This window comes from Mizuhopecten yessoensis, unplaced genomic scaffold, assembly GCF_002113885.1.
Source record: "Mizuhopecten yessoensis strain PY_sf001 unplaced genomic scaffold, ASM211388v2 scaffold7333, whole genome shotgun sequence".
Classification (NCBI taxonomy): domain Eukaryota; kingdom Metazoa; phylum Mollusca; class Bivalvia; order Pectinida; family Pectinidae; genus Mizuhopecten; species Mizuhopecten yessoensis.
Window position 1 is genome coordinate 215,815 of NW_018406995.1, and position 13,712 is coordinate 229,526.

Sequence of the window (13,712 nt, forward strand, 5' to 3'; positions counted from 1 at the left end):
TAAGAAAAGATTATTTGTAATCTTATATATAATAGCAAACCTCAATGGAAATAAATCTTAGGAATATATGTGTCATAATCGGGCTTACGATACATGTATTTTTCACATGTCCAGTTGTGGGGCATTCAATTATTATCTAACTTTTTTATTTATTTATTTTTTAAAAGAAAGATGTATGTTGAAAATAAATGAATAATCCCTATTACCATATGTGACAGTAAGGTCACATCTTAAGTGTAATAATAACTTCTGTACATGATAATGACGTCACAGCCACAGTTAAATATAAACTTCTTCCCGACCCTTCGTTTTTATGAAGAATTTCCCTGCTGCATTTTACTACTAGCTTATCTCCCCCCTAGTTTTAGAAATTAGGATCAGACACCAAAGTGATCAAAATTGTTAGGGTTTATTTTTTCTACATAATTCAATATTCTAGAGAAAGGGCCGGTCTACTGCTGCATGCTGCTGCTGTGACTCCTGTCGCCACTAACACCACCACCAATACACACACGTGTACTATCACTGCTTTCGTATCCCCACCCCAGTAATACTAGTACAGTGTTCACATGTCCTCTACGTCTCTAATACTGCTATTTTTACTACTACTACTACTGGTACTGCTGCCACCAACGTCACTTCCGCCGTAATCGCCACCAATGATATCGCCGTTTCCATGTCCTCTCCTTCTGTACTACTGCTGCTACTACTACTACTTCTGGTACTGCTGCCACCAACGTCACTTCCGCCGTAATCGCCACCAATAATATCGCCGCTTCCATGTCCTCTCCTTCTGTACTACTGCTGCTACTACTACTACTACTACTACTACTACTACTACTGGTTCTGCTGCCACCAACGTCACTTCCGCCGTAATCGCCACCAATAATATCGCCGCTTCCATGTCCCCTCCCTCTGTACTACTGCTACTACTACTACTACTACTACTATACTGGTATTGCTACCACCAACGTCACTTCCGCCGTAATCGCCACCAATAATATCGCCGCTGCCATGTCCTCTCCTTCTGTACTACTGCTGCTACTACTACTACTACTACTACTACTACTATACTGGTATTGCTACCACCAACGTCACTTCCGCCGTAATCGCAACCAATAATATCGCCGCTTCCATATTCCCACCCAAATAAAACCACATGTCCTCTCCTTCTGTACTACAGCTACTACTACTGGTACTGCTGCCACCAACGTCACTTCCGCCGTCATCGTCACCAGAACCCTCGCCGCAACCCCCTCCCCACCCAAGATGCGAATGTCGCAGTCGCCATTCCCACCGCCACCACCCCAGCCCCAATCACTTATACCGCTACAACACTTCCATTACCACTTGATGCTTCATTGTATGTTGACCAACGGATATTTAATTCCATAAAATTATTATTTTCCGTCAGCTTATATAAGCACATACAAAATGCGTAATACTTTGTATGCATATATACAAATTATAAACTTAAACAAAACACTTAAACCCTAAGCTGTTAGAATAGTTACGTCATCACGATGATAATCATGCTGCCATTTAGTATCCCATTTACTTTTTATTAACAATACAACTGCCTTCCTCATAAACCGAGTTATTTTATATACCGTCATTAACAAATACCGTCCAAATCCACGTGACCCATAATATATTAAGTTCTGCATTTGTGATGTTGGTCAATAATTGCAAAGACTTCGTACATTGTATGCTATTAAATGTTTTTAACTGAATAGTTCAGTCTTTTGGACTTATGCAAGTCTACTACACTCAGACGCTGACAATTTTATAGTTTGACGTAATCACGCATATCAAGTGACACCCATCAATGTGTCCTTGTCAGAACAATTACCTCTCTGTGTCGAATACCATATGTAATGTTCGCCGTCAGATCATCCACACAATTTATAAAATAATGTATATAAATATGCATCACTCACTCGTTTACATACAGTAAAATATATGTCCTTTCACCACACCGTACATCGTTTGACCGTCTGTAAATGTTGTAAATGACACGGGGCCTGGATAGGTGGTGACAGCCGGAAAAAGTCTCACTACATTACGTCTACGTCATGAGGTGTGCTTACTGAAGCGTGCGGATGAATGAAACAAAAGTAGTTCGCGTCCCTCTCAAACTCTCTTTGTCAGGTGGCGCTCCGAGCGTCACAAGCCGATACGACACCTGTCGTCTGCTAGTGTGAAAAGGGAGGAAAAACAGGGAAATCTACCTGCATTGTGTAAAAAACCAGGATATATACTACAGGTAAGTTATTTAATCATATGTTGAATGCTATGTGTATGTCCATACATTTTCTTCCCCGAAAAGCAAACCAACAAATTCAGCTATCGGCATCGGGGGTTAAGAAATAACATGTAGATTAAGCCATCTTATTATTTAATCATGGCCAAAACGACACATTTCATCAAAAAATTCAATCTGAACTTAATATGGAACTATTTGACTACAAGTATTGTATAACTGACCATAGTATTTTGCGGAAAAAAGGTCTGGCATTAGAAATGTAATGATCACCAAGAAGCATATTCGGTAAACGATCTCAAAAGGTAGAGAATCAGAAAAACAACTTAAATTTAAAGGAAAAAAGTATTTGCTATTATATGTCAGACGAGATTATATGTAGGGGCTGTCCGTGGGATTTACTGATTTTTATACGTTTTACTTAAAATTGTGAAACCTGCAGACGCAATGTCACCCAAAGGACGTGCGCATGCCAAGTGCCATCGCAAGACTCGATGGAGATTTGCATCTGCATTGGTGCTTTCAAGATATCTCGATCCTGAAATAAAGAAAGATTTCAAAGTGTCTATACTTCGGATATAAGGAATCATATCTGTTTAAACTCGATATCATATGTGACTGAGAAGGCTAACAGGACTTAGATTATTTAGTTTGCATACGATACAGTGACCGGGTATTGCTAGTATTCAGGAATCATTCACGACCTACTTTACGATTGTAGAGGTGAAGACATTACAAGTCGCTTAGACTGGTCCCACTTTCTATAATATTGAATTAATCAGGGGAACAAACTAATGACAAAAAACACTTGTATGCCTGATTCCAGAAGTTCCGAATTTAAGAACTAGAGGGAGATTAGTGAAAAAAAACGCATCTAGAAAATTCTTTACGAAATATAATCGGCTGGAAGCCAGTTAAGTCCGCAGTGTAACGTTGCATATCCTCTATTTGGACCGGTGTTATCATGGCCCTAGATATAATTTATCAATAAGACTCCCCAGAGCTATAAATTATGCCACTCATCATTGGTTGGAGGTGATATACAACGAGACAGGTCTAATGTTCCTGAGTGGTATTAAGTCGTCTATCAAACGCCGTAAGTGCATGCGGACGCACAGGTGGCAGATCTTCATAAATTAGGATATCTATCTTCTTTTACGACCCCACCCCTTAACCCAAACTCAGGGAAATTAAACCACCCTCCCCAATGGTCTTACGATCCATTACTTATGTTTGTGATATAACTGAACATTTTACTATTTCATACAATTAATATTTTCTGAAGTCGCAACGCCTAGTTTCACCTATAAAATGTGTACAGCGTCACATACAACACGTGCGATTTGACCTAAGAAAGACCTTGCTATTAACCTTGTGAGAGTTATCATTGAATTACATTTTACTCTATTTTGAATCAAGTGACTTTAAACTATACGTGGGCGCACGGAAGAACAACTTCAAAGTGACCTTTTGTCACGTGATTGAGGTAAACTAGTTCGTACATTAATTTGCATATCTAATGACTCATTAATTCGTCGCTGTAAGACACAGGCTTCCGTGGTGACGTCACTATTTTCAGGACAGGTAGGTTACCTATAGAGGTATCAACGCAAGACGACAATAGCGGCAAGGACGAAATGGACGATTATAAGGGCATGCTTTCCGGTCTTCTCGACTTCTCCCTTTCTATTACTGCTTTCTGTTTAAACACTGTATCTAGCTAGCAATGTATTAAACAACAGCAGGCTAGGAGTAGGTTGTTCTAGATTTAGAAGCTATTTCAATGATATGAAAATCGGAATGCATGCACGTGGCGCCACGTTTCCGTTGCCTTCTTCGCTGCTGTTCTTTTACCTTTTCTTCGCAGCATCAGTTCATCTTTTGTTATTTTAAATGGCCTTATGACAAGTATGTCTTCAAGATTTACATTGTATTTCCTCTCATCAGAAAGTGACATCGCTCAGAGCCTCGTAAAGCCCGAAGGTCTCAAGTCCCGAAGGCCCAAGGGTGTATACTGTTCTTGGACTAACACGTGTTTTGACATAGAAATAATTACACATGTATAACAATCTCTTTCTTATACAACACTGGCTTCAGATTTTAAGAAATGAAATCAATTAGCATGTACACATAAAAAGGCACAACAAATTCATATTTCATTTTTAATACTGCTGATTTTCAACTACAAAACAGCAAACTATTAACAGTCCTATTCGACCGGAAAGATAATAACAGTGTAACATTTTATATTTCTGTCTTATTTAAGCATCTGCGATTTAAATTTGACATCGTCATTATATTGTTTTAGTTTTACAGACAAGTCTGTAATTACATATTTCAGTAATAGCATTACGTCGTTGGAGAATTTTCCGTACTGCTTTTCCTTCTCTTCAATTATTCGGGCGTTGACGTTTGATGGACAAACTGCTTTCTATGAAGGTTAATGGAACATTTGTACGCACTTGATCACTGATTTCAATTAGCATATGTCGTCATTTATAACATGACACGCAACGCATAGTTTATTATCATACATAGAACATAATTGTACTTATCAATGTCAATTTTAAGTGCATTTGGTGAATAATGAAAGTCGAATATGCAGATTTGTTAATCTACATATATTAATAACAGGTATTAAATTACACAACTTTATTGCAGTGTGTTTTTATTATTGAGTGAAAATTTTCGATACTTCAAATGTGATAAAAGACTGATGAAAACACATGTACAGATGCACTAAGTACGTAAGTCATGCTGACCGGCAGATAACACGTGTTTTCCTGTAAGTAGGTGATGTGATAGTGACTGGATGATATCATCAGTTCTTCCGGTAAGTACATTGTGTTATACTGATGAGATAATATTACAGTGCACTTCCGGTGTTATGTAACGTAATGCAATATTGACCGGACAAAAATCATGGTTACTTCCACTTCCGGTAATTTGATTATGTGTTGCTGACATATAATACAATCTGTTTCCGGTATGTACGTTATGTAACACAGACAGTGATAAAAGAGTGATAACTTGTGCACTTCCGGTAAATATAACAGTGTAGTTTTGTGGGACATATTGTGATAGTGACTAAATCAAAACACACGCACTTCCGCCTAGTGCATTGCGTGATAAGCGACAAATAGTAACACACGTGTTCCTACGATAAATAAATGAAATGATACTAAACTGATCAAAACACGTGTACTTCCGGTGTGTATTTTATATGACTTTATGATAGCTTATGTACTTCCGGTAATAAAGTTATTTGATAAATGCTGGATGAAAAAAACGTGTAGATCGGACAAGTTCGTAATGTCTTACCGAACAAATGATAGCACGTGTGTCTCTGTTATCTATGTAATATGACATCGAACTACCACAAATGCATGATTCCGGTGTAACTCTTGCGAATAATAGCAAACGACTACTTCCGGTAGGTAAGGCATGTGCCATTGATGACACTTGTATGTCGCCGGTATTAACGTAATGTGTTGCTTATTGATTTTATTGAAAATACATAGGTACGAGTTTTCTGGATATAAGCCGATGTTTGCTTCCGGTAAAATATAACTGCCTTCTTGTGACGTCTTCATGTTCTTCCATGTGACATCACAGTTGGTGAAAGTACACTTGAAACATGAACGCAGGCGTGCTATTCCACAATTAGCAGCCAATAAAAATGCTAGAATATGGTTTTAATATATATGACGGGTTGGAAATTGAGGGAAAGAGAGACTTGCATAAGTATTACCTGCTCTCTATCACCTTTAAATGAAGTTTGTTGAAATGAATAAATTGCCTCATTCCCGTAGAAAGAGTTCAACAAGCTTTCTGTTACGATGACATCTTGTCACCGTCAGTACAGATACCACCTGTTGGCAGGGCGTGACAGTTGAGGTCTTGGATGATTACATAAAGCCACATTATGCAACAGTAGCAGCCGTAAGCATAAATTACCATCTTTTGTTCTTACTCAGTTTTCTGTAAATGATAATTTATGGTGGAAAGCGGCCAGCGTTGTATTCGTGAAAGAAACACGTGGTGTTCCGGTACCAATGATCATTACAGTTCAAGTCTAACACTGTTCCACATATCATAATATTCCGGTTTATACATGTAGGTTCATAACAGTTGCATGGCCTGACAGGTTCTCACAGTATCCAAGACCTAGGGCCATCACAGTTCCATGGCCCGACAGTTCCTCACAGTGTCCCAGACATAGGGTTAGCACAGTGTCGTGGCCCGACAGTTCCTCGCAGTGTCCCAGGCATAGGGCCATCGCAGTTTCATGGCCCGACAGGTCCTCGCAGTGTCCCAGACATAGGGCGTCACAGTTTCATGGCCCGACAGTTCCTCGCAGTGTCCCAGGTATAGGGCCACCACAGTGTCATGGCCCAACAGTTCCTCGCAGTGTCCCAGACATAGGGCGTCACAGTTTCTTGGCCCGACAGTTCCTCACAGTGTTCCAGACATTGGGCCATCACGGTGTCATGGCCCAACAGTTCCTCAGTGTCCCAGATATAGGGCCATCACAGTGGCATGGCCCGACAGTTCCTCAGTGTCACAGACATCGGGCCTTCACAGATTCATGGCCCGACAGTTCCACTCAGTGCCCCAGTACATAGGGCAATCAGATCTAGACGCCCTGATTTCGTCACAACGCCCAAGTGCAAAGTTCATCAAAGTTGGAGTCATTGGAATATATTCATAGTGACAAAGTGCCTTTAAAAATCACATTAAGAGATTCCTTAAATACCTTACAGTCCCAATACATAGTACTATCACAGGATTCGTAGTAGTTAATCGCGTTATATTTGTTCGCAGGGGACACCACTCATGATTGTTCCTCTTAGGTTCCGCCCGATTCCCGTTGGGGTACTGAAATTGTTGTCGTTTAAGGTCTCTGAAATAGGTACAGGGTCGAAAAATATTGGGACAATAGTAACTAATGATTTTGGAAGATGAAAGTGTGCAATTTATATTTTTTTCTAGATAGCAATAGGTAATGACAAGGTGAACTTATAAGTTTCGGGGGCAGCCAGAGAGCTCGTACAAAGTAAGCCTAAATCGCGCCATGGACTTTGATAAGTCGTCAAAAGGACTTGAACACGCACAGTGTTTAGTTTGGTTGATTTAAACAAAGTTCAAACTTGTTGTTTGTGAAGTACTTCTGGGAAATTGTTATTACATCAAAAGAAAAAGAAAATCGATAACACGAAGAAACCATTTTTTATGATTTGACAGCTTGATCGCTGGTTGTGTGATACCATACTCGAATTATACCTGCCGTTTATATGTATTGTATTACGTAGCCCACATTAGTTGCCTTTATGCATATATACAGATTTTATCTAAAAGCAAGACACATTGAATACACATTTAAAAGTGTAAACTACGACATATCTTTTATATTCATAAGCTCCGTGCGAGGCCTCTTTAACATATCAGTGTCTGCACATCTTACTTGCAGCTAAATGACTCACGCGAGACTAGTCCTTGATGAAGCTAGCTTTAAGTAAATGTTTGATTCATGACTTGTAAAAAACTGAAATCACAACCGAAATTAAAACTTTCACGTGCGCGATAAGTGATATAATGTGCCGTTTATATATTGGCATTGTAATACATATTATTTTTAACGGATTTGACAATCGTCTTCCCCTAGTGACAGTGAATTGTTCTGTAGATAGCTTAATTAAGTAAAATCTACATATGTGTACGTTGTGAAGGACGTGCTGTGAGAGGTGAAAGTCATGTCTGACAGCTATAGGTGACATAGGACGATGGGTGTAACGTACCGTAGCATGTAATTAACTTATTACAATCAAATAGAGTTATTCCCCTTTTGAGAATAGCTTCACAAAAAAGAAAAAGACCTTATCAAAATGATTCTATAGTAAATTTTTGCAGGATATGGTGTAGATGGTAAAGTTTACGACTATGTGTTATTCAGATTCTGATAACAATGATCACTTATTACTATGAGTATTCGACAATTGATTTTCGGAGGTTTCAGTTTAATGATTTGTAATGTAATTGCGGTCCCGAAGAATTATGACTGACAGTAATATAGAGGTGAAGTGTAGGCCAGTTATTTTCCTATTAGACGTAAGTTACATCACAATATGTACACTGTTATTATGTATGTATAAATACTATTTATATATACCTCCTCAAGCTTCTTTAGTTACTGTTGCTTCTGGCTTTTCGATGGAGGAACTGCCACTTAGATCAATTAGTACAGCGGCGAACTGGGAATGTTTGTGAGTAGCTGGTTTGAAACACACCACCCCCTTTCCTGTTACAAACATATTTTATTAGAATATCTTGGTTGTGTTTGGCGTAGATTGGGGAAACAATTGAATGAAACCGAGGTTACTGATGGCGAATTCGAGGTCATGTTGACCATTATTGTCCGGTTCCCGAACTGCGACACCGCAATAGTACGACGTTGCTTAAGTCTTCGAATGGCCTTCTGACGTGGTCAGTTGTGGTCATCGGTCTAACCCGTTTAGTGTACAATATACCACGTGATGTGTCACGTAGTTACACATGAAGTGATGAGTAATCACGTGCTATATTTTACATTAATCAGTCAAGGAAATTTCCAGAGGATGATAATAATACAAACCCCTTAATGAAATGTATACACATGTGTGTCGCTACTATACAGTGGAGTGTTGACGATTCCGTGTGACGTAGACCGTCTGTTTATAATGCTAGCGGGGTATAGTTGGATGATCTATATGTTTGTTAATGAATATACACTGTCAAAACTGTCTCGGGATTTCTGACTGCATTGTTCTATACACGGACGAGGAAACGGCATTTTACGTAACCAAGTTTTGAGTAGTAAAAAGGAACATTATTTTAACTGTACTTTGTCTAGTTTCCTGAATCGAAACCTTAATTACGGCAGGATATTATCTATGTATACGACGTATATTTCCTCGAAATATCAAAAAAACTTCATCACTTCATCAACGCATTACTTCAATATTTAATAAAAGTGTGGCCTTGACCTATATCGATCCTCGTTGGTGACTTCTATATTTAAAGGTTTCTAAGATAGTTGCCTTTTGATTTCAAAAAGTTGATGTACTGAAGATTGCCACTACGTCTCGAAAAGTCATCTGAATGTGTTCTTGATCAGGCGTAATGCTGATTGAAGGTTTAACTTTGTTTTGTAGTAACAATATTTAAAAAAAACCATTTGACATTGGTTGTAATTGTACATGTTATCCTATCTACGTTATGTTTTACCTGGAAATCGTACTTTACCACAGCTGCGTTTTAATCATAATGCCGATTACATTCCGGGATTCGTATATTTTTTTTTTTATTTGCAAAATTTCCACTTATTATTGCTAGATTTGCATTTAATTACCACGTGTTTCTTCATGAAGGTAAACGAATTACCTCTGCTTACGTATATGGGTCAGGGAAAAATCTTACAAAACATACAAATGTTTAACTACATAGGCGAGTTTTAAATTACATCAGCGGCAAATGTCTCGAGTTTGGTGTTTATTCATTTAAACACATGCTTCCGGCTGTTCAAGATTATTCCTCAAAAGAAAAATTATCTTGTTTTCACACACAAACACACTCATGTCGGAAATGACGTCAATGCCGGACTACTTTCTTGACGAAATCTTGTCTAATGAACATGGAGGCATGTTTCCTCCAATCAGTCAGCTGTGAACGCCGTAAATCAATCTGATGTTCATGTTACTGTCATCTTAGTGTAACCCTATATTCATCTGACGAGCGAACTGTTTTTATGTTTAAAATTACAGATCATTAAATTCAATGAAATGCGTATTTATCTGATGTATTGTAATGGGACGCACAGTTTCGATAAAACCTGATCAAAACGAATACAATATGTATGAAACTTTGTATTAGGAATACACTGATTTTGATCAAAATGATGGTTATTTTATCTATTTGTAAATGTAAACGGTAGGATGTAAAAACAAGTTTTACAACTCTATTGTGTGATAAAGTTTCGTTATCTACTTTTTATCTGTTCTTTCATAAAAAGCTTTTACTTATATATGTATCTAACACGTGGTGTTTCCATCCATGACGGTGAATCTGTTTCACTGGAAGGTTTTCCCTGGTGTATATGGTATCTATGGTATTCATAAGCGTTTAGTTGACAGGGTGTGGTAAAATGTGTACTGTGTTCGGTTAACCACCCATGAACGGAGTCGCACGTGTCAGGCCGATACAGTGTTACCGGAAGTATACCGACATCTTCAGAATATAAGCGTAACGAATGCGTTTGGATCCAGTGTATCTTTCAAGCGTTAAAACCATTAGGATTATGCCAAGACTAGGCGGAAACAGTTACCGGTAAGTCTGTAATATGTTACAATCTCTCAGCACGAAACGCCATTCTCTTTCTTCCTGAAGATACATATGACACAACTTACACACAACGAATTGACGTAGAAAGTTTAAATGTCTAACCCTCAGAGCAAGCGTTTCTGTCTACTGGTATCGCTCTATCTACACAAATACATTCACAACGGTTGATGATTTGTAGGGAATGGAAAGAAAATAGAGCGTTAAGAACGTTGTACATATAACACATGTACTCCACCAGTATACTACATTGTCAGTGGTATCTGATACCCCGAATAACACGGTCTGGTGCAGTTTTCTCACAAAGGCAGGCTTACTGCCGGGACTATCGCTAGCCTTATTCTACCCACTGGTGAGAGGGTAACTTATCTGTCTGTGTGTAGTGAAGTCATCCTCACTGAAGATTATACGACGTCTCAATCAACACGACTAGGTGTGTCACCGCCGTGTATTCTTAGCATTTAGAAAGGTTTTAGAATATGATAAATACTTCAGTTGAGTCAACTTCCCCAGTGAAAGGTTTTTGAGGGGTTTAAATATTTATTTTGGATGGAAAATGGGAAAGAAAAATGCAGATATCAATAAGTTTGGTCAGCTTCGTGAACGAACAAATATTTCATGATGCTTATTCCTGAATAAGATATTCACCATGATTGATTATAAATCCAACTTGTTTTTAATTTTGTATTATATCGTCTGCTAACATACGTCTTTACAATCTTACTCCATGCAATGTTATAATTGGTAAAAGGATTAAGTTTGAAATTAAAAAAGAAATAGCGATAAAACAATTTGATATCTAGATATTAACTTGATATACCATTAGAGTTTACTTTACGTTAAAGATGTGTATCGGTCAGACTGTGTACGGTGCATTACCATGGTCTGTGATGTGACAAAGACATTGTTTTCGTTATCTTGGATACGGTTAGCTGTATTAATATATAATTTTTTGCTTTGTAATCATTAATATCAATTATTGGTAACTTATTACCGGATATTTGTCTAACCTTAACGTGAATGAAAACCAAAACAGCAGTAAATTAGTTCTTTAAATGAAGACGGTTAAGATCCTTTACGTGCAATGACGAGCTGGTGGAAATACAAGAATACGACGCGAAGGAAATAAACTTTTGTAAACTTCTTCACGGCAATTAAACGGAAACTAACAAAAGTGTGGATAACAGAAGGCCAAAATATTCCTAAAGCAGCTGATACATAAATAACGTTGCTGAAGTTGTGAGGGATGGAGGAAACTCGAGCTGATCTAAAGTCCGACACGGTGTAAAGCTAACCTAGCATAATGTCTAAGTACAGGTCGCTGACCCTAAGCATTTTCATATAACTAATAATTGTTCCCGACCTTGTATTGACCTACATATATATCATCAGTCTGAAATCTGAAAAGACTGACTCGCGAGTTTCCATTAAAAATGAGAATGGAAAATATTTTATTGTTATTTTACATGTTTTACAAGACAATTATCTCAATATTATATAGGCTGATAAAAAATAAATAAATAAATATTTGAAATAACTCCACCACGTTGACAAAGCTTCGTATACATGTTATGCATTGCACAACAACGTCCAAAAACAACTTAACGCAAACGTGTGTCAGGTACATGTACATAGCATACGTTAATGTTACGTAGTTTGTAATATGTATAGATTAATGACGTCTACGTGCCCTGGGGTCAGTTCTATTTCTGCTCATCTGCGTCATATTCACAGTAAATTGCGTGCCTATGTACCCGTTTATGATGCGTGTTTATTTTAACATTGCGATGGTAACCGGTCACTTTGTTCCAAAAGAATGCCTAACAAATTAAATAATTTGTGCATTCCTGATCTGTATTATACTGATTGTACGAATTGGCACTGTAGAGAAGTATGGACAAAGACCTTCAAAAATATATAAACAAACAAACAAACAAACAAAAGCGCCCTGCTAATTATTCGAAGATGACCAAACTTTGAAGGTTATTCGTACGAAATTTGAGAGGACCTTTCTTTGACGTCACAAGCAGACGCATTTCATCCCCAGGTGCTATTTATAGAGCAATTAAATGGATTTAATATAAGATACGTGAATGCCCCTGACCTCGAAAATGTAGAACGTACGTACAAGGTCAAGTGTGGTACAATTTTGTATCACATTGAGCACAACGGTTCGGTTTGCATTGGAAATTGTCTGCATATTAAAATTTCACGATTTTTGCAAACATAAATGCAACAACTGCGTTTACAGACGTAAATGTATTAATATCACATACGATAGTGACATCTATGTACAATAATCTTAAAATAAATTTGAAGTCAGTAGTGTCATTAATATGTCTACACACATACAGAAAGATAGATTTGAGTATTAGAGAACGAAAATATAACCATTCATTTTCATGACATTTTCCTCGAGGTTTCAGTGACCAGTAGACATTTGTGCAGTGGCCCAGTCCACCTTTCTGTCCCAAAGTCGTTAAGTTATGACTTCTTGACGCTAAGTGACCATAAATTGACCACCAACTTGTCCAGCTACGTCAAAAAGCGTCAGGACAAATACCTTTATATCGTTGTGACCACTGTGATTAATGCCCTGATTCTTGTCGGTAAACATCGCGTCACTTACCTGCCAAACCTACTCTGCACGGGGAAGAGAAGTTCTGAAGTTTTCAGTTGTTTTCCTAATATTACTCTATGGCTGATATAAGTTTAATATTATTTTATGACAATTTTATATATATTGCATTTCTATGAGACACAAATTTATGTATAGGATAGAAGCGCCACTTCTGTCCAAGAGCTAATACCACAAAGAGTGTAGTATTTCGATGCATGGTATAGTGGCGCAGTAGATAGCGCAGAATTTTATCAAAATTTCACTTTAAACGAACCTTTTTCTAAATTCAAATAAAATCAGTAAAATTCTCTGTTTTTGCTGAGAGGATGTAGCATAGCTATAAACGTGTCATCTTTAGTGAAATAAAGTTGAAAAACGGAAATAGAAATGTCTCAAAATAAATGCATTGAAAAATTCTAAAATGAACCATGTGGTCCTTTGATACCACTTTTTGAT

The 13,712-nt window shown here is 37.7% G+C and overlaps 1 protein-coding gene across 2 annotated transcripts in view; it reads left to right on the forward strand.

The window, feature by feature from the left end:
- The first annotated feature begins 2,115 nt into the window (after positions 1-2,115).
- LOC110453476 (electroneutral sodium bicarbonate exchanger 1-like) overlaps positions 2,116-13,712 on the forward strand; it is a 46,679-nt gene continuing 35,082 nt past the window's right edge. The window contains exon 1 of one of the 2 annotated variants that reach the window (XM_021502428.1): positions 2,116-2,266. The gene's annotated coding sequence lies outside the window, so the exon portion shown is untranslated. Of the gene's footprint in view, positions 2,267-10,485; positions 10,625-13,712 lie in introns of those variants that run through there. The other variant, XM_021502429.1, reaches the window with a different exon arrangement.